This window comes from Bombina bombina, chromosome 1 (genome assembly GCF_027579735.1).
Source record: "Bombina bombina isolate aBomBom1 chromosome 1, aBomBom1.pri, whole genome shotgun sequence".
In the NCBI taxonomy this organism is placed as follows: domain Eukaryota; kingdom Metazoa; phylum Chordata; class Amphibia; order Anura; family Bombinatoridae; genus Bombina; species Bombina bombina.
Genome location: NC_069499.1, coordinates 917,870,514 through 917,892,807, shown reverse-complemented (window position 1 = coordinate 917,892,807; position 22,294 = coordinate 917,870,514). Strand labels below are relative to the sequence as shown.

Genomic DNA, 22,294 nt, shown 5'->3' with positions numbered 1-22,294 from the left:
ATGTCTGGTTGACCTAGGTCAAAATACGCCCTTGATTATCATTTCTGGCTGATGTTACATAATTATACAATTTACTACAACTGGCATTTTTCCATCAAAGTTGACAACTCTATCTGGGTGCTAATTATCTTGCCCCAACAGACAACACAGATGCTCACTCCCCTCTTTATACTGTCAGAAAACAGTTTTACAAACTTGTTAAATAACAGGATCCATGTTCCCTGTGGTTTATAGACATGACTTAGCCTGTATATTTTCAAGTATCATTACATAATCCTGTCTAATTTGCATGTGACCTAATACACTGAGCATGTGATTAGCTGCTATTATTCAACACATCTCTTATAAATGTATTTTTATATAGCAATAGTAGTTTTCAGAGTTTGTTCTCACTTTCTTGTGTAGTGTGTAATATACCATGTCATGAATTTTAATTACACACTGCATCTGGTGGTGCACATTAGCTGTATGCAGATTGTGATAGTACTTACAATTGTGGCTATGTGGTGTTTGGTTTGGTGTGTATATATTTGAGTGTGTGTGTGTGTATATGTATGCGTTTAACAAAAGGCTTTAGGACAATAGTTATAACTGTTATCTATTAATACAAAATACATACCAAATTGAATATGTGGTGCAAGGAATACTTGACTCCCCTTTACCATAGTAACTGAGCATGCTGCATTTAGTAATTCATGGAGTTAACAATCATAATCCTCCATTCCTCTAATCTATAAATATATCAACTTTGTGTAAAGTTATACCCTGTTATTTTTTATTTTATTTTTTACAAAATACATATATATTTTTCTGTTACATTTAGAAAATATTATAAAGTGAGACATGACTGTGAGAAAAGATGTTTCACAAGGGTGGTCTTTATAATCCCCCTTTCTGAGTTAAGTGTAGGTGAAAAATCCTGACTGTTCCCATGAAAAGCCCCTTAAAGGGACAGTGTACTGTAAAACTGATTTCCTTCTATTGGCAGTGAGTCCACAAGAATATTCATAACCTATGGGAAATACTATTCCTGGCCACCAGGAGGAGGTAAAGATACCCTATAAAAGACTATACATACCCCTCCCACTTCCACTACCCTAGTAGTTCTTTGCCTCGTATCATATAGGTAGGTAGAGAGGTGCTCTGTAACAACAAAAATAAGTTTATTATGGATTGGCTCAGGAGAACCGGGGATTATATATCAATATAAATCTCAATAGAGTATTGGTGTATATATTACTGGTAGACTCTGGGTTTCTCATGCCTATTTCCAGTCTAATTTATCTCCTGCCTGCTAATGCTGTGTATTTCATACTAAATTACAGACTTACTACTGGTAAGTTGTCCCCTCTGTCATTTTGTCTAATAAAAAGGAGGTGTAAGTCTTGTCCCTGCATTGCGTTTTCATAACCCTCTTTGACAGATGGCTGTTTGTCACCGGGTCATCGGAGTACCAGGAGGGAAGGAGATGTGCTTTGGCACGTTGGTATGCAGGACTATGACAAGCTTTTATCCGTGTTTATAAGACCTGAATATAGTTGCGACTAGGTGAGCGTTTAGGGGCCACACTCATTGCTGGTTACCCGGTCATCCCGATTTGTCATACAGGCGGTTCCTTGTGGCCTATGGGGTTAATTCAGACCGCAGGCTTCATCTGATACAGGCTGTCTGGGCTGGTGGGCGGAGACATTGCTCCCCTCTGTGGGCGCATTTTCGCGTCATTCCTGCTCCAGATTTGCTGCACAATAGTCCGGTGAGAGAGTTGGTCCGGAGGTGGTAAGATGCAGCTAAACTGGGCTTTCAAGGTGGCAGTTGTTTGTTGGGACCAATTATCCCACTGTGCTATTCACATTATCTGACTAGATATAAATGGATGACTCCATGGAGAGTCTAGTGGAACCTTCTTCAGTGGGTTCTATTCCCAATAATAAATATTTACTCTGTAGCATAGTCCCTGTAAACCAGATGACACAACTCTGATCTTCCTGCCTTTACTGATATCATACTCAAGAGACCCAAGTTGTCAGACCTCGGTTGAGGCCCCAAGTACATCATCTATAGTAGATCCTACTAGGATTCCTCAGACCTCAAAAGGGAGGTATATACCTATCCTGCAGCCTGAGCATGGGACCTTGGTTACTCCAGGGTTTGGTATGGAGAGACTCAACACCGGTTGGGATGAGTCAGTTTGTCAACGACCTTATGGCCCGTATCTGGGCGGATGTGTCAGATGCGCTAACTAATAGCTAGATACCAGGGACTTGCTTTGGGGAGATAGGTTACCAACTAGAGAAAAGTATTCTGAGTGTGGCAACAGAAGCCACAACTGACAATTCTGCTTTCTGGAGTTAGCTAATGATTATGTCAGGGAAGCTATCTTGCAAATTTTTCTCAACAAGGCAAGAAACTCCGGTGTTGTGGCCTTGGCTCAACGAGCTCTGTGGCTTATATCACAATCAGGGAATAACGCACCTGAGTCTGTTCTTTTATCCTTGCCTATCAGGGACAGTGCTGGGTTTGGTCAGATATTGAGCTGTCCCATCGCCGCAGTCAAGGTTAGCAGTGGGGTTTATCTTGGTCAGGGACCAGGAGGTAGATTTGAGAAGAGGTGGGCGGACGCGCATCAGTCTGTATCTCAAAGGACATCTAGAGGGTCTCCTGGCAGCGCTACGAGGCCGGGTAGCTTGGAAAGTAGTCCTGAGGCTGATAGTCAGCATGAGAGGGTTGCTCCGGCTTGGAGTAAAGCCGCGTAGGGGAGCAGTCTTTCATTGTATCAAAAGGATTGGGCATTGCGAGTTTGGGACCCCTGGGTGTTGGACATTATCCATCAGGGTCACAGAATCTGTTTTAAATCACCTCCCCCAAGAAATAATTTCCAATTATCTAGGTTTCCAGAGGATCCCGTAAGTAGGATGGCTCTCTTTCGTTGCATGGAAGATCTTATGGTCAACTTTCGGCTTTGCACATACCAGGGTATGTAGTAGATTTGTTGAATAAGCAAACTCTCCATTCAGAGGTATGGTCTTTAAATCAGGAGGTGTTCCTGGAAAAACCCATAGGTGGTTTGTTCCGGACATAGATAGCTTCCCGATTCAGTTGCCAAGCTTCCGAGGTATGGCGCTAGAACTAGGGATCCTAAGGTGGAGCTAGTGGGTGCGCTTGTGATTCCATGAAGCTACAACTTGGTTTATCTGTTTCCTCCTATTGTTCTTCTCCGAGTGGTAGCTGGGATAAAAATGGAGGGAATTTCAACTATTTTAAATTGCTCTTACGCGGCCACGTAGGTTTTGGTATGCTGACTTAGTGAGAATGTCAACTGCTCCTCCCTGGCGACTGCCTCCTTGCCAGGATTTGTTGTCTCATGGCCCATTCTTTTATCACGATCTTGATACTCTGCAGTTAACTGCCTGGAGGTTAAATGGTTGAGAGATGTTCTCTACCTGCATATTTTTCTCTTTTAGGTCGGCTGGCCTGTTTCTGATTTGTGCACTGATACATTGTGTTATCTTCTTAGTGTGGAGTGTTGACTCTGCATCTATTTCTCTAGTGTTCAGGAGTTTCTGAAGAGGGACTGGTAGGTCTGTGAGTCCAGGGTCATTCTTGGATCTTTGATGTTTGCTTGGCTACTTCACCAGTTGTTCGGTTTGCATTGGGCTTGTTTTCACTCAAATTTAATGCTAGTTGCTCCCTAAGGAGCATGTTCGTTTTTGAGATTTTATAAGTTTGTTTGAGCTTTTGTTTTTTGTGACCCTGTATTTTAGACGATAGTGTTGGTTTGAGCTCTTCGTTTTTTTCCTGGTGTACTGAATCTCCTTCTTGTGTTTAACAGTTTATTTCAAGAGACTTATAGGGAGCCAGACATGGCTCTTTTTTTTCAGGGTCTTTGGCTTGGGCCTTTTGGTTCAGGTCTCAGCTGAGTGGTTGAGCAGTTGTTCTTCTATAGCCCCTTTTTTCATTCATGAAATTAATTTTGTCTCAGTGAGATTTACTGGGTAAAGAGTTTTAGGGAGGTGATGCTTATAATTGGGACTGCCTTTTTTTCTTTTTCTTCGCACCCTAACATTGTGAACTCCACAGCTTGGGTATTGGTTTCCCATAGGTTATGAATATTCTCGTGGACTCTCACTGCCAAAAGAAGAAAAACTAAAATTACCTGATGATAATTTAATTTTATTCTTGGCAGTGAGAGTCCATGACCCTGCCATATTATGTTTTGTAGTGACAGCAGTCTTTTGCACCTCTTTACGCCTTCTATCTCTCTTCACTTTTCCTTATCCTCGGCTGAACTACTGGAGGGTAGGGGAAGTGAGAGGGATATTTATAGTCTTGTTTGGGGTGTCTTTGCCTCCTGCTGGTGGCCAGGAATAGTAATTCATGTAGGTTATTAATTTTCTTGTGGACTCTCACTGCCAAGAATGAAATAATATTAACAGGTAAGAATAATTTTAGTTTTTCATTTAATAAGTTTCCAGTAGCTTGTTACGCCAGTTGCAGAGTATAAAATGTATGCAAAATTTCTTCTTTTTCTCTGTATGAAATAGCCATTTTTTCTATATGGAACATTTTAAATTTAAATGGGCTTAGCTTTTAGGAAGAACAGACACCCTTGCCTTATCTTTATTTCTATGGATAATGGACTTCTTATCTTATCTCTGTCTGTTTAAAAAAAAAAACCTACTGAGAGTGAGCAATTGAAAGCAAACATTTTAACACCTGCTTTGATTTCTTGGTATCCTGAGCAGCATTGCACTATTGGAAGCTAGCTGCTGATTGAATGCTGCACATATATGCCTTTTATCATTGATTCACCTGGCGTGCTCAGCTAGCTCCCAGTAGCGCATTGTTACTACTTCAACAAAACATGCCAAGAGAATTAAACAAATATGGTAATAGAAGTAAATTGGAAAGTTGGAATTTCAAGTGTTTCTATTAATAACACATTAAAACATTAAAATTGATTAAACATTATAAAGCATATTTCAAGGTATTTGATTGGGAAGGGTTCAAAGGTGTTGCAATATCCACTGAAAGCATGGGTGCACTAGGGCAATGTTGACCTCTTCTCTGGTAAAATTGCATTTCTTCTGTTATGTGTGATCAGTCCACGGGTCATCATTACTTCTGGGATATAACTCCTCCCCAACAGGAAATGCAAGAGGATTCACCCAGCAGAGCTGCATATAGCTCCTCCCCTCTACGTCAGTCCCAGTCATTCTCTTGCACCCAACGACTAGATAGGATGTGTGAGAGGACTATGGTGATTATACTTAGTTTTTATGACTTCAATCAAAAGTTTGTTATTTTACAATAGCACCGGAGCGTGTTATTACTTCTCTGGCAGAGTTTGAGGAAGAATTTGCCAGAGTTTTTTACTATGATTTTAACCGGAGTAGTTAAGATCATATTGCTGTTCTCGGCCATCTGAGGGAGGTAAAAGCTTCAGATCAGGGGACAGCGGGCAGATGAATCTGCATTGAGGTATGTAGCAGTTTTTATTTTCTGAATGGAATTGATGAGAAAATCCTGCCATACCGTTATAATGACATGTATGTATACACTTCAGTATTCTGGGGATGGTATTTCACCGGAACTACTCTGTTAAAAGTCACTAATCCTTTTAATAAGTATTTATCATGTTAAACGTTTTTGCTGGAAGTAGAATCGTTTACATTGCTGAGGTACTGAGTGAATAAATATTTGGGCATTATTTTCCACTTGGCAGTTGTTTGCTTTTAATTGTGACAGTTTCGTTTCTCTTCACTGCTGTGTGTGAGAGGGAGGGGCCGTTTTTGGCGCTCTTTGCTACGCATCAAAAATTTCCAGTCAGCTACTCTTATATTTCCTGCATGATCCGGTTCATCTCTGACAGATCTCAGGGGTCTTCAAACTTCTTTGGAGGGAGGTATATTCTCTCAGCAGAGCTGTGAGAATTTTATATTGACTGTGAATAAAAAACGTTGCTCTGTAATTTTTATGTCAAATTTAATTATTGTTATTTTACTAATGGGAACAAACCTTTGCTAAAAGTTGTGTTGTTTTAAAGTTTGATGCTATAACTGTTTTTCAGTTCATTATTTCAACTGTCATTTAATCGTTTAGTACCTCTTTGAGGCACAGTACGTTTTTGCTAAAAAAGATTATAACCAAGTTGCAAGTTTATTGCTAGTGTGTTAAACATGTCTGACTCAGAGGAAGATATCTGTGTCATTTGTTCCAATGCCAAGGTGGAGCCCAATAGAAATTTATGTACTAACTGTATTGATGCTACTTTAAATAAAAGTCAATCTGTACAATGTGAACAAATTTCACCAAACAGCGAGGGGAGAGTTATGCCGACTAACTCGCCTCACGCGGCAGTACCTGCATCTCCCGCCCGGGAGGTGCGTGATATTATGGCGCCTAGTACATCTGGGCGGCCATTACAGATAACATTACAAGATATGGCTACTGTTATGACTGAAGTTTTGTCTAAATTACCAGAACTAAGAGGCAAGCGTGATCACTCTGGGGTGAGAACAGAGTGCGCTGACAATACTAGGGCCATGTCTGATACTGCGTCACAGCTTGCAGAGCATGAGGACGGAGAGCTTCATTCTGTGGGTGACGGTTCTGATCCAAACAGATTGGATTCAGATATTTCAAATTTTAAATTTAAATTGGAGAACCTCCGGGTATTACTAGGGGAGGTCTTAGCAGCTCTCAATGATTGTAACACCGTTGCAATACCAGAGAAACTGTGTAGGTTGGATAAATACTTTGCGGTACCGGCGAGTACTGACGTTTTTCCTATACCTAAGAGACTAACTGAAATTGTTACTAAGGAGTGGGATAGACCCGGTGTGCCGTTCTCACCCCCTCCAATATTTAGAAAGATGTTTCCAATAGACGCCACCACTCGGGACTTATGGCAAACGGTCCCTAAGGTGGAGGGAGCAGTTTCTACTTTAGCTAAGCGTACCACTATCCCGGTGGAGGATAGCTGTGCTTTTTCAGATCCAATGGATAAAAAATTAGAGGGTTACCTTAAGAAAATGTTTGTTCAACAAGGTTTTATATTGCAACCCCTTGCATGTATCGCGCCGATTACGGCTGCGGCAGCATTTTGGATTGAGTCTCTGGAAGAGAACCTTAGTTCATCTACGCTAGACGACATTACGGACAGGCTTAGAGTCCTTAAACTAGCTAATTCATTCATTTCGGAGGCCGTAGTACATTTAACCAAACTTACGGCTAAGAACTCAGGATTCGCCATACAGGCACGTAGGGCGCTGTGGCTAAAATCCTGGTCAGCTGATGTTACTTCTAAGTCCAAATTACTTAATATACCTTTCAAGGGGCAGTCTTTATTTGGGCCCGGTTTGAAAGAAATTATCGCTGACATTACAGGAGGTAAGGGCCACGCCCTACCTCAAGACAAAGCCAAAGCTAAGGCTAGACAGTCTAATTTTCGTCCCTTTCGGAATTTCAAAACAGGAGCAGCATCAACCTCCACTACACCAAAACAGGAAGGAGCTGTTGCTCGTTACAGGCAAGGCTGGAAGCCTAACCAGTCCTGGAACAAGAGCAAGCAGGCCAGGAAACCTGCTGCTGCCCCAAAGACAGCATGAACCGAAAGCCCCCGATCCGGGACCGGATCTAGTGGGGGGCAGACTTTCTCTCTTCGCCCAGGCCTGGGCAAGAGATGTTCAGGACCCCTGGGCACTAGAGATCATATCTCAGGGATACCTTCTAGACTTCAAATTATCTCCCCCAAGAGGGAGATTTCATCTGTCAAGGTTGTCAACAAACCAGATAAAGAAAGAAGCGTTTCTACGCTGTGTACAAGATCTGTTATTAATGGGAGTGATCCATCCGGTTCCGCGGTCGGAACAAGGACAAGGGTTCTACTCAAACCTGTTTGTGGTTCCCAAAAAAGAGGGAACTTTCAGGCCAATCTTAGATTTAAAGATTCTAAACAAATTCCTAAGAGTTCCATCGTTCAAAATGGAAACTATTCGGACAATCTTACCCATGATCCAAAAGGGTCAGTACATGACCACAGTGGATTTAAAAGATGCTTACCTTCACATACCGATACACAAAGATCATCACCGGTATCTAAGGTTTGCCTTCTTAGACAGGCACTACCAGTTTGTAGCTCTTCCATTCGGATTGGCTACGGCTCCAAGAATCTTCACAAAGGTTCTGGGTGCCCTTCTGGCGGTACTAAGACCGCGAGGGATTTCGGTAGCTCCGTACCTAGACGACATTCTAATACAAGCTTCAAGCTTTCAAACTGCCAAGTCTCATACAGAGCTAGTTCTGGCATTTCTAAGGTCGCATGGATGGAAAGTGAACGAAAAGAAGAGTTCTCTTTTTCCTCTCACAAGAGTTCCATTCTTGGGGACTCTTATAGATTCTGTAGAAATGAAGATTTACCTGACAGAAGACAGGTTAACAAAGCTTCAAAATGCATGCCGTGTCCTTCATTCCATTCAACACCCGTCAGTAGCTCAATGCATGGAGGTGATCGGCTTAATGGTAGCGGCAATGGACATAGTACCTTTTGCACGCCTACACCTCAGACCGCTGCAATTGTGCATGCTAAGTCAGTGGAATGGGGATTACTCAGATTTGTCCCCTACTCTGAATCTGAATCAAGAGACCAGAAATTCTCTTCTATGGTGGCTTTATCGGCCACACCTGTCCAGGGGGATGCCATTCAGCAGGCCAGACTGGACAATTGTAACAACAGACGCCAGCCTACTAGGTTGGGGCGCTGTCTGGAATTCTCTGAAGGCTCAGGGACTATGGAATCAGGAGGAGAGTCTCCTTCCAATAAACATTCTGGAATTGAGAGCAGTTCTCAATGCCCTTCTGGCTTGGCCCCAATTAACAACTCGGGGGTTCATCAGGTTTCAGTCGGACAACATCACGACTGTAGCTTACATCAACCATCAGGGAGGGACAAGAAGCTCCCTAGCAATGATGGAAGTATCAAGGATAATTCGCTGGGCAGAGTCTCACTCTTGCCACCTGTCAGCAATCCACATCCCGGGAGTGGAGAACTGGGAGGCGGATTTCTTGAGTCGCCAGACTTTTCATCCGGGGGAGTGGGAACTTCATCCGGAGGTCTTTGCCCAAATACTTCGAAGTTGGGGCAAACCAGAGATAGATCTCATGGCGTCTCGCCAGAACGCCAAACTTCCTCGCTACGGGTCCAGATCCAGGGATCCGGGAGCGGTTCTGATAGATGCTTTGACAGCACCTTGGAACTTCGGGATGGCTTATGTGTTTCCACCCTTCCCGCTGCTTCCTCGATTGATTGCCAAAATCAAACAGGAGAGAGCATCAGTGATTCTAATAGCGCCTGCATGGCCACGCAGGACTTGGTATGCAGATCTAGTGGACAGGTCATCCTGTCCGCCTTGGTCTCTACCTCTAAGACAGGACCTTCTGATACAGGGTCCGTTCAAACATCAAAATCTAACTTCTCTGAAGCTGACTGCTTGGAAATTGAACGCTTGATTTTATCAAAACGTGGTTTTTCTGAGTCGGTTATTGATACCCTGATACAGGCTAGGAAGCCTGTTACCAGAAGGATTTACCATAAAATATGGCGTAAATACCTATACTGGTGCGAATCCAAAGGTTACTCCTGGAGTAAGGTTAGGATCGCTAGGATATTGTCTTTTCTACAAGAAGGTTTAGAAAAGGGTTTATCAGCTAGTTCATTAAAGGGACAGATTTCAGCTCTGTCCATCTTGTTACACAGGCGTCTGTCAGAAAATCCAGACGTCCAGGCCTTTTGTCAGGCTTTAGCTAGGATCAAGCCTGTGTTTAAAGCTGTTGCTCCGCCATGGAGTTTAAATTTAGTTCTTAACGTTTTACAGGGTGTTCCGTTTGAACCCCTTCATTCCATTGATATAAAATTGTTGTCTTGGAAAGTTCTGTTTTTAATGGCTATTTCCTCGGCTCGAAGAGTCTCTGAGTTATCAGCCTTACATTGTGATTCTCCTTATCTGATTTTTCACTCAGACAAGGTAGTTCTGCGTACTAAACCTGGGTTCTTACCTAAGGTAGTCACTAACAGGAACATCAATCAAGAGATTGTTGTTCCATCCTTGTGCCCAAATCCTTCTTCAAAGAAGGAACGTCTTCTACACAATCTGGATGTAGTTCGTGCCCTCAAGTTCTACTTGCAGGCAACTAAAGATTTTCGCCAAACTTCTTCCCTGTTTGTCGTTTATTCTGGACAGAGGAGAGGTCAAAAAGCTTCTGCTACCTCTCTCTCTTTTTGGCTTCGTAGCATAATACGTTTAGCCTATGAGACTGCTGGACAGCAGCCTCCTGAAAGAATTACAGCTCACTCCACTAGAGCTGTGGCTTCCACTTGGGCCTTTAAGAATGAGGCCTCTGTTGAACAGATTTGCAAGGCTGCAACTTGGTCTTCGCTTCATACTTTTTCCAAATTTTACAAATTTGACACTTTTGCTTCTTCGGAGGCTATTTTTGGGAGAAAGGTTCTTCAGGCAGTGGTTCCTTCTGTATAATGAGCCTGCCTATCCCTCCCGTCATCCGTGTACTTTTGCTTTGGTATTGGTATCCCAGAAGTAATGATGACCCGTGGACTGATCACACATAACAGAAGAAAACATAATTTATGCTTACCTGATAAATTCCTTTCTTCTGTTGTGTGATCAGTCCACGGCCCGCCCTGTTTTAAGGCAGGTAAATATCTTTTAAATTATACTCCAGTCACCACTTCACCCTTGGTTACTCCTTTCTCGTTGATTCTTGGTCGAATGACTGGGACTGACGTAGAGGGGAGGAGCTATATGCAGCTCTGCTGGGTGAATCCTCTTGCATTTCCTGTTGGGGAGGAGTTATATCCCAGAAGTAATGATGACCCGTGGACTGATCACACAACAGAAGAAAGGAATTTATCAGGTAAGCATAAATTATGTTTTTTCACATTTTTATTTTATTTTTTGTAGATTTCTTACATTATGCTAGACACATAAAGTAATATAGTTTGAATCTAATGGTCTGCTGAAAGAAAGAAAAAAATAAGAATATATATATATGTGTGTGTGTATATATATATATATATATATATATATATATATATATATATATTATATATATATATATATATATATATATATTATATATATATATATATATATATATATATATATATATATATATATATATATATATATATATATATATATATATATATATATATATATAGGTCTGGGCGAAATGACCAAAAAAAAAAACTAAAGAATCTTAATGTACTGTACATGTTTATCAATGTCCAATACACTCTATGAGCATAAAAATATAAAACAAAAATAGTTACAATAAAATTTGCTGCCTGTGATATGATTAAATAGTAGCCACTAGCCAGTTATTAGGTCTTATGACACACAAGTTCACACAACATTGTCATGTTTTATTAGACAGTCATTCTAACAGTGTAGACACAGTGGTATGATTAACATATGAAGCAGTGAGTGTAAGCATGGAGAAACCTGAAAATTTCTGTCTTTACAGCAGTATGACTTGTGAAGTTCTGTATATAAATAAATAAATATAAGTGCAGTAAGTAAGTACAATGAATACACACACTGCTGCATGTGTTATTCATTTTAGGAGTTACTGTCCAGGGAAACATGAGGGATCCTGAAGCCTGTCATATACATCACATACTAGTCACAGCTATTCTGTAGTAGTAGATCTATATGAAAGACCACTACGAAGTAGAACACATCAACACAGTTATATACAGGAGGTTAGTAGTACATAACAAGTTAACTCAACACATACAAACAAAGCTAATTTAAATGAAATTAGCTGGCCAGTTGTTACTACATTGCCCATGTGTTCTTGGGCAATCAGTCTACCTGTGGTAAGAGTAACATGTGAAGCAGTGTGTGCAGAAGAAGAAACAGGCTGCAGGATGTGTGGATGACCTTGCTGTTGTAGAAGAAGAAACAGGCTGCACTTGGATGTGGATGACCTTGCTGTTGTAGAAGAAGAAACAGGCTGCACTAGGATGTGGATGACCTTGCTGTTGTAGAAGAAGAAACAGGCTGCACTAGGATGTGGATGACCTTGCGGTTGTAGAAGAAGAAACAGACTGCAGGATGTGTGGATGAATTTGCTGTTGTAGAAGAAGAAGCAGGATGCAATCTGGAACCACAGCTGTTGGCTGACTTTGGTGAACTTGAGTAGACGACACACAGGCACTGTCAGGCAGTATTTGCTGTTGGTTGAACAATGAACATAAAAGATTTTTAGAATAAGGTGGTGGTGGGAGGGAGACAAGTTCTACTTTTTGGAAAGACAAAATAAATTAATGAAATGTATAAAAAAAAGTGTTTTTTTACTTTGATGTCCCTCCCAGTCCATTACTGTTTCTGACTGTGTTGTGTTTGTTCATTGTTGTCAACAACACAGAAACAGTAATGGACTGGGAGGGACATCAAAGTAAAAAAACACTTTTTTTCTACATTTAATTAATTTTTTTTGTGTTCTGAATCAAGAGCAATAGACCATGGCATGGCATCCATGCCATGCTATTTTAAGCAACATTTCAAATTAAATAGAATTTATTAGCTTAGCTATTATTTTTTTTTTTTCTTAAATACAATTGGTTAGGCGGACCTGAATACGTTCTCCAAAGTTACCAAAAAAGCTGTAAAAAAGCCGCGCACCAAGTACGAGGCAATGAGCAGCGGACTGTTGTTAACTAACAGTCATCGATCTCGCTGCTCTTCGGCTTTTTCACAGCTTTATTGGTACCCTGTCACTAAACACCCACACTATACTATACTGTTTACCCCCTATACCGCCGCTCCCGGAGCCCACCGCAACTCTAATAAATGTATTAACCCCTAAACCGCCGCTCACGAACCCCGCCGCAACTAAAGTGTTTAACCCCTAAACCGCCACTCCCGGAACCCACCACCACCTACATTATACTTATTAACCCCTAATCTTCCGCAACCCCTACACCGCCGCCACCTACATTATATTTATTAACCCCTAATCTGCCCCCCTACACCGCCGCCACCACCTACATTATACTTATTAACCCCTAATCTGCCCCCCTACACCGCCGCCACCTACATTATACTTATTAACCCCTAATCTGCCCCCCTACACCGCCGCCACCTACATTATACTTATTAACCCCTAATCTGCTGCCCCCTACATTATATTTATTAACCCCTAATCTGCCCCCTACACCGCCACTATATTAAATTTATTAACCCCTAAGTCTAACCCTAACACCCCCTAACTTAAATATAATTTAAATAAATATTCCTATCATTAAATAAATTATTCCTATTTAAAACTAAATACTTACCTATAAAATAAACCCTAAGATAGCTACAATATAACTAATAGTTACATTGTAGCTAGCTTAGGGTTTATTTTTATTTCACAAGCAAGTTTGTATTGATTTTAACTAGATACAATAGTTATTAAATAGTTATTAACTATTTAATAACTACCTAGTTAAAATAAAGACAAATTTACCTGTAAGATAAAACCTAAGTTACAAGTACACCTAACACTACACTATAATTAAACCTAACACTACACTATAATTAAATAAATTCCCTAAACTAAATACAATTAAATACAATTAAATAAAATGATCTAAAGTACAAAACCCCCCCACTAAATTACAGAAAATAATAAACAAATTACAAGATTTTTAAACTAATTACACCTTATCTAATCCCCAATATAAAAAAAAGCCCCCCCCCCCCCCCAAATAAAAATGCCCTACCCTACACTAAATTACAAATAACCCTTAAAAGGGCCTTTTGTGGGACATTGCCCCAAAGTAATCAGCTCTTTTACCTGTAAAAAAAAATTACAACCCCCCAACATTAAAACCCACCACCCACACAACCAACCCTACTCTAAAACCCACCCAATCCCCCCTTAAAAAAACCTAACACTAACCCCTTGAAGATCACCCTACCATGAGAAGTCTTCACCCAACTGGGCCGAAGTCCTCAACGAATCCGGCAGAAGTGGTCCTCCAGACAGGCAGAAGTCTTCATCCAGACGGCATCTTCTATCTTCATCCATCCGGAGCGGAGCGGCTCCATCTTCTAAACATCCGACGCGGAGCATAATCTTCTTACTACGTCTAATTGAACAATGACGGTTCCTTTAAGTGACGTCATCCAAGATGGCGTCCCTTCAATTCCGATTGGCTGATAGAATTCTATCAGCCAATCGGAATTAAAGTAGGAAAAATCCTATTGGCTGATGCAATCAGCCAATAGGATTGAAGTTCAATCCTATTGGCTGATCCAATCAGCCAATAGGATTGAGCTTGCATTCTATTGGCTGTTCCAATCAGCCAATAGAATGCAAGCTCAATCCTATTGGGGGGGCAGATTAGGGGTTAATAAGTATAATGTAGGTGGCGGCGGTGTAGGGGGGCAGATTAGAGGTTAATAACATAATGTAGGGGGCGGCAGATTAGGGGTTAATAAGTATAATGTAGGTGGTGGCGGTGTAGGGGGGGGCAGATTAGGGGTGTTTAGACTCGGGGTACATGTTAGGGTGTTAGGTGTAAACGTTACCTTAGGAATCAATGGGATATCGGGCAGCAGCGAACATGAGCTTTCGCTGCTTTCAGACTGCCATTGATTCCTATGGCATCCGCCACCTCCAGGGCGGAGGATTGAAAACCAGGTACGCTGGGCCGGAATAGTGGCGAGCGTACCTGGTAGAAATTTGATAACTAGCAAAAGTAGTCAGATTGTGTTGAATTTGCATTCGGAACATCTGTAATGACGTAAGCATCGATCTGTGTCGGACTTTGCCCGGCGGATCGTATGTTACGTCACAATATTCTACTTTTGCGGTCTGTAGGGTTTGATAACTAAGGGGAATCAGGCTTGCCAGAAATACGCTGCGGAATTCCAGCGTATTTGCGGTTGACGGCTTGATAAATAGATGCCAATGAATGCATTGCTTGCAAATTTAAGCATCATGCTAATTTTGATATTTTTGCTCACCAAAATACATTCACCATTAATGATTTTTTATTGTTGCAGCACTAGCCTAGCATCAATGATAAAAAAAGAGGCTGAGCTACAATAAAAAATTATTAGAATTTTTTTTTTTTTTTTTTTAAATAAAAAAAAAATATTACTTTATTTGCACTTGCAGCAATGCATCCATCCATAAATAAAAAATAAACATATTATTAAACCAATATAACTTATGTGGGAACATAAACTAATATAATAAGAGATCTTTTTTGATTATTTATTAAAAATGATTTGTGTTATGGTACACTACTGGACTGCAAACTGGTGTAATAAGGGTAATGGTAAAGTAAATATAAAATTAACTATTTAAAATTAGAGGAAAAATATTATAAAAAACAAAAATATGTGCACTGACTGCACCACTGTGTACTGTTTAGGATATTGATGATATATCTTCTGGGAATCTAAATCAGTATCTATTAAAAAGTAACTATCTAATTATCTATATCATGATCATGATCATCCTCTATATTCTGATGATGGAGTAGAGCTAGAGATGACTGTTCTGTAGTAGTAAAATATATTATTATTATATGTATAATATTATTTTATGTGTAACATAAATAATATAAATTCACAAATTTCCCAAAGCAAAACATCATACAAGCAAGTAGTAGCAGCAAGTGCAACCCTTAATGAACAAACATGTTATCTAAATCTCAATGTTTACATTCACAATTTCACATGCAGAAAAAAAGTGCACTTTAAAAGTTTTAATTTTTAATTTTTTTTATACTAACTTTATTGCTCACAACTTTGAGCTGTCCCACCGCCACACCACCGCTTGACCACCGCCACACTACTCCCAGATGACTGCAGGATGAAAGCCAGTTGCTGCCACACACTCGGAATTCTGGGCAAAAATGGCTGTTTCGCGTGCATTCTCAGGTCCGCCCACGGCCGCACCCTGGTCCGCCTCTCATCCTCCTTCTCCACCTCCGTTTTCATGATGAATAAAGAATGTTTTTTTTTACATGAAAATCTCGTACTCTTGCGGTTTTTAAACTGTGGCGATTAATCGCGGTTTAAAACCGCATGTGCGGTTAATCGTGCAGCCCTAATATATATATACACACTGTATGTATATATGTATGTATGTATATATATATATATATATATATATATATGTGTGTGTGTGTGTATATATATATATATATATATATATATATATATATATATATTTATTAATATATTCTAGGTAATCGGGAAAGGGAGGTATAGTGAGATATAATGATATCACTAGGATAGACTGGGAATTCAGCACTCTTTTAAAGTTAAAGAATTAGCAACACTCTCGAAATACAGTATCAAAATTAATTTATTTGTGCACAGTGTCGAGCGCGGGCCTGTTTGAGCTGACAGAATCCAAAAAACACTGGATTCTTAAATATCGTAATTAAAATAAAAAGATATAAATTTACATCTATGTGTAAAATACTAGGACCGGCCCTAGTGAACTAACAGGCAGATACTGAAGCTTAATAGAGGTAGTTCCTAAAAGAGAAAAGGTATAATTCAGATATGCAAAGACTGTTATAACTGAATAAGCACAGATCAATGTCACCCATTTGGATTTCTCAGACCTTTTGTAGGTTTTAGTGGAAACTGAGATAAGAGGATCAAGAGGATCTGTGCATAGTCATTTAGTATTTTGAAACATAAATACATCAATACACAAGTGCATAATTCTCTAGGGAGGCTAGATGCGTGGCCACGCATAAGGTAATGGCAATCCTCTATAAGTAAGCAAAAGCAGAGTCAGATTTCATAGCTGCTAAGTCAAGCAGCCCGGACATATGGTGTGTTAGACAACATCCAGTGTGTTATAGGTTATCCTAAGGAGGAAGTCCCTTTATAGATTATAAAGCTGCAATTTGGTTGGAATGTCTTTTAGATCCCGCAGTATGCAGATGGAAACAGTCAATAAGCCATGCAAAGTGAAGCAGAGTAAGGTTGCAGTCGAAGAACAAAGCACATAAAGCATAGAGATTAGTAATGCGAAATAGAGATGCAGGAGGATACCTCTTTAGTGATTCCGTACCCCTCTGTCAACTGCACTTGTTCGCTATATATACAGCAGCATTCAGATACTCAGCTTGTCATTAGTGCTTTTTCATGTATAGATGCTCCTTACAGAACCGCCACTACGGCTTGCTGTAAAGTCCTCTAAGCAGACCAATTGCGGGATACAGTTAGCAGCGTTAAACTTGTACTGAGAATTCAAATGGGTGACATTGATCTGTGCTTATTCACTTATAACAGTCTTTGCATATCTGAATCATACCTTTTCTCCTGGGTACCTGTTCGTTTACTGGGGCCGGTCCTAGTATTTTACACGTAGATGTAATTTTGTATCTTTTTATTTTAATTACGATATTTGAGAATCCAGTGTTTTTTGGATTCTGTCAGCTCAAACAGGCCCGCGCTCGACACTGTGCACAAACAACTGATTTTGATACTATATTTAGAGAGTGTTGCTAATTCTTTAACTTTAAAAGAGTGCTGAATTCCCAGTCTTTCCTAGTGATATTGTTATATCTCACTATACCTCCCTTTCATGAGTACCTAGAAATTATTTAATGGGTCTGCACCAAATTTGTAAAATTTATTAATTTATCCAATACATCTGTTTAAACACGTATTGGTTTATATGTAGAACCATTGAATTATCAATAGGCTCTTGCAACACTCCACCCTATGATTACAATCTTTCCATCCACTATCTCTCATAACTTTGATTTATATATATATATATATAAATATATATATATATAGAGAGAGAGAGAGAGAGAGAGAGAGAGAGAGAGAGAGATAGAGAGTTTGTGCAGGATTGTCGCTAAAAAATGACATAGTAGTTATAGTAGTGCTTTAATGTAATCAGCATCTAAAATCTGCAAAACAGCTTATCACAGTGGTGTGAAATGGCTCAAATGGTTACTACTGTCCTTTTTAAATCTTTTTTTTACTGCCTCTCATCTCTGTCAGGTTTCAGGTGAAAAGCTTTAGTACAAATAATAAAAAGACACACTTTTGTCTTTTTATTAGGACATTGTCAGTTTCTTTGCTCCCTTGCAATGCAGTGTTAAATGCTGAGTAAGATACTTCCCAGCGTGCGTTCCACAAGGGATTCCCCTGTCTTTTTATTGATTCAGTCCTTCCCTGGGTTGTCCCCATGCATACAGCGTCTCTGGAGCTCTGCTGGCCCATTGGCAGCTGTTCCCGTTTGAGTAACAGAACAGATGTCCTTGTATTTACTTTCAGAGTGAAGTTGGTGACAGTGATCTTCACTCAGTTTTATTCTGTATCTGTTTAGCTATCTATAACTCACCACTTGTGTCATGTTCAGTAGAACTGCACATAAATCTGTCTGCCTCGGACAAACTAGGTCACTTGTTTTGTTTCAGACCTCTCGTACAGAGTAATTATTTCTATGTGTGCTGGGTACATGATTGTTAGAAATGTACTTTATTCTCCAGTACCAGCATTATGTTTACTGTACAGTTGAGAGTATAAACAGTTTGCTGTTCAGAATTTTTTTTTTTCCCCGGTAGTCAGTGATACCCATTTCATTATCTGATTCTCTGGCACTAAACTGCTGGACACAACTTAAAGGGACATGATTCAGATGGAGAATACGATTTTAAAAAAACATTCAATTTTACTTCTATTTTCTAATTAGCTTTATTCTTTAGATATTCTTTGTTGAAGAAATAGAAATGTACAAGGTTGAGCCAATCACTGGAGCCATCTATGTGCAGCCAAAATCAGCAGTGACTAAGCACATTTAGGTATGCTTTTAAACAAAGAATATAAAGAGAATGAAGCAAATTAGATAATATAACTAAATTGAGAAAAACTGAAAAGATGTTTAAAATTGCTTGCTCTTTCTAAATCAGGATTGACATTTCTTTTTGTTTTCATGTACATTTAAACAGAATGGTTACTATTTACCATGCTATTGTTTTTCCTTCTGTGCCTGTCACTCTCTTCAGAGCCGTTCTGTTATTTTAAAGGGACAGTGAGTTCAAATTTAACTTTCATGATTCAGATAGAACATGCAATGTTAGAAAAAAGTTTCCAATTTAATTTTATTGTCTAATTTGCTCCGTTCTCTTTGTATGCTTTGTTGAAAGCTCAAAAATATTAATTCAATTCTGGCATCCAGTTGCTGATTGGTGGCTACACAAATATGCCTCTTGTCAGTCTTTAATCTTTGTTTAGCTAGCTCTCAGTAGTGCATTAATGCTCCTTCAACAAAGAATACCAAGAGAATGTGAAGAGAAGCACAAATTTGATAGTAGAAAGTAGATTAGAAAGTTGTTTAAAATTGTATGCTCTATCCGAATCCTGAAAGATGTCAATGTAACACTTTACTGCTGCTTACTGATAGCACAGGAAGAAAAACAATACCATTTATTGTAGTTGCACCCAGCAGTGTCATGTTCCTTTAAGAAGTAACCTTTTGGGATTTATCTTCGGGCCCCTGTTACTCTCATTTTAGATAATTAAGTCTGATATTATAATGTATACGGCCTTATGAAAGCAATACACAGTAGATGTTATTGTAAGAACTGATACTATTAATGTGTAATTGTCACAAACACTTCTGTTTGTAGAGTAGGGGTATTAAAATAAATGTTAAAGGGACAGTATACACTCATTTTCATATAACTTCATGTAATAGACACTACTATAAAGATGCACAGATTCTGATATAAAAATCCAGTATAAAACTGTTTAAAAAACTTAGATGCTCTCAGTTTAGCTCTGTTCAAAAGGTAGCTGGAAAGCCCACTGCAAGTGAGAAACAAGACCCTCCCCCCTCCCCCTTCTTTTGTATATGAAAAGACCCTTTACACAAACAGGAGCAAGCTGGAGAAGGTAGCTGACGGTATTCAAATAAAACTTTGGGGTTTGGTTAGGAGTCTAAAAATCAGAGCAATGTTATTTAGAAATAAGCAAAACTATCCATTAAAAAAAAAAAACTTTATGGGCTATATAAATAGATCTACAAAACATTTATGCAAAGAAAAAATGAGTGTATAATGTCCCTTTAAGTATATACAAGTACTTCTAGTCTAGTGGAGAAGGATGCACAATAATAAAATACATTAAAGGGACACTAAACCCTAACATTTTCTTTCACGATTCAGATAGAGAATACAAATTTCCACAACATTACAATTTACTTCTATTATTTATTTTGCTTTATTTTTTAAATATTCTAAGTTGAAGAAAAAGCAATGCACATGGGTGAGCCAATCACACGAGGCTTCTATGTGCAGGAACCAATCAGCAGCTACTGAGCCTATCTAGATATGCTTTTCAGCAAAGAATATCAAGATAATAAAACAAATTAGATAAAAGAAGTAAATTAAAAAGTTGTTTAAAAATGCACGCTCTTTCAAAATCATGAAAGAAAAAATGTGGGTTTCATGTTCCTTTAATAACTGAATTCTGACTGCATTCAGCCTCTGTGGGAGCAGTGGAACCATTGCACTGTTTAGAGTTAAAGTACAAGTAGACAAAATAAGTAAAGAATATACATGCCTTTTTTTTTATTTATGTAGCTGTTGGTTTTTATTAATTTTAATTAGGGAGAGAGATTGATTTTAGGCTAAATGTCCTTAAAAAGCAAGTAATTGCAACAGATGAGAGCCAGAGAAAACAGATGTACTTGTTTTTCAGTTTATATATCCTGTCTGCAAGGGAACTACTTGTAGATTCAATTTACCTCCACAATAAAAAGTTAAAAGTTAATAACTGCTTCATATCACTAAATAAAACTAAAATACAGTAATTTAATTCATTGTACAATGTATTGTTTAGTATTTATTTCAAGATACCATTAAAACATACACTGCTAGATTACAAGTTTTGCGGTAAGCTGAAAAAGCAGTGTTAACAGGTCCTAAAGCTGCTTTTTCACTACCGCTGCTATTACGAGTCTTGCAGGTTTAGGGGCACCGCACACTTTTTTGGCCTTACCACAAACCGACTTACGTAAACTTCGTAAACCCTTTTTTCTATGGGACTTCCATAGCGCCGGTATTACGAGTTTGTCCTGGGAGGCCAAAAAGTGAGCGGTACACCCTCTACCTCCAAGATTCCTAATGCATTCTAAAGTCAATAGTTATGAGTTTTACACTACAATGCCGTAGCATAAAACTCATAACTAAAGTGCTAAAAAGTACACTAACACCCATAAACTACCTATTAACCCCTAAACCGAGGCCCTCCCGCATTGCAAACACTATAATAAAATTTTTAACCCCTAATCTGCCGCTCCGGACATCGCCGCCACTAGAATAAACATATTAACCCCTAAACCGCCGCACTCTTGCCTCGCAAACGCTAGTTAAATATTATTAACCCCTAATCTGCCGCCCCTAACATCGCCGCAACCTACATTATATTTATTAACCCCTAATCTGATGCCCCAACATCGCCACCACCAACCTACATTTATTAACCCCTAATCTGCCATCCCCAACGTCGCCGCCACTATTCTAAATTTATTAACCCTTTAAACCTAAGTCTAACCCTAACCCTAACACCCCCTAACTTAAATATAATTTAAATAAATCTAAATAAAATTACTATCATTACCTACATTATTCCTATTTAAAACTAAATACTTACCTATAAAATAAACCCTAAGCTAGCTACAATATAACTAATAGTTACATTGTATCTAGCATAGGGTTTATTTTTATTTTACAGGCAAATTTGTATTTATTTTAACTAGGTACAATAGTTATTAAATAGTTATTAACTATTTAACTACCTAGCTAAAATAAATACAAATTTACCTGTAAAAAACGTAAGTTACACTAACACCTAACACTACACTACAATTAAATAAATTACCTAAATTAAATACAATTAAATAAATTAAATTAGCTAAACCACAAAACCCCCCACTAAATTACAGAAAATAAAAAATAAATTACAAGATATTTAAACTTATTACACCTAATCTAATAGCCCTATCAAAATAAAAAAGCCCACCCAAAATAAAAAAAATCACTAGCCTAAACTAAACTATCAATAGCCCTTAAAAGGGCCTTTTGCGGGGCATTGCCCCAAAGAAATCAGCTCTTTTATCTGTAAAAAAAAATACAAACAACCCCCCAACAGTAAAACCCACCACCCACACAACCAACCCCCCAAATAAAAGCCTAATTAAAAAAACCTAAGCTCCCCATTGCCCTGAAAAG

The 22,294-nt window shown here is 39.0% G+C and overlaps 1 protein-coding gene across 3 annotated transcripts in view; it reads left to right on the top strand.

The window, feature by feature from the left end:
• PIEZO1 (piezo type mechanosensitive ion channel component 1) overlaps positions 1-22,294 on the top strand; it is a 627,492-nt gene that overhangs the window by 366,436 nt on the left and 238,762 nt on the right. The gene's annotated exons all lie outside the window — the stretch shown is intronic.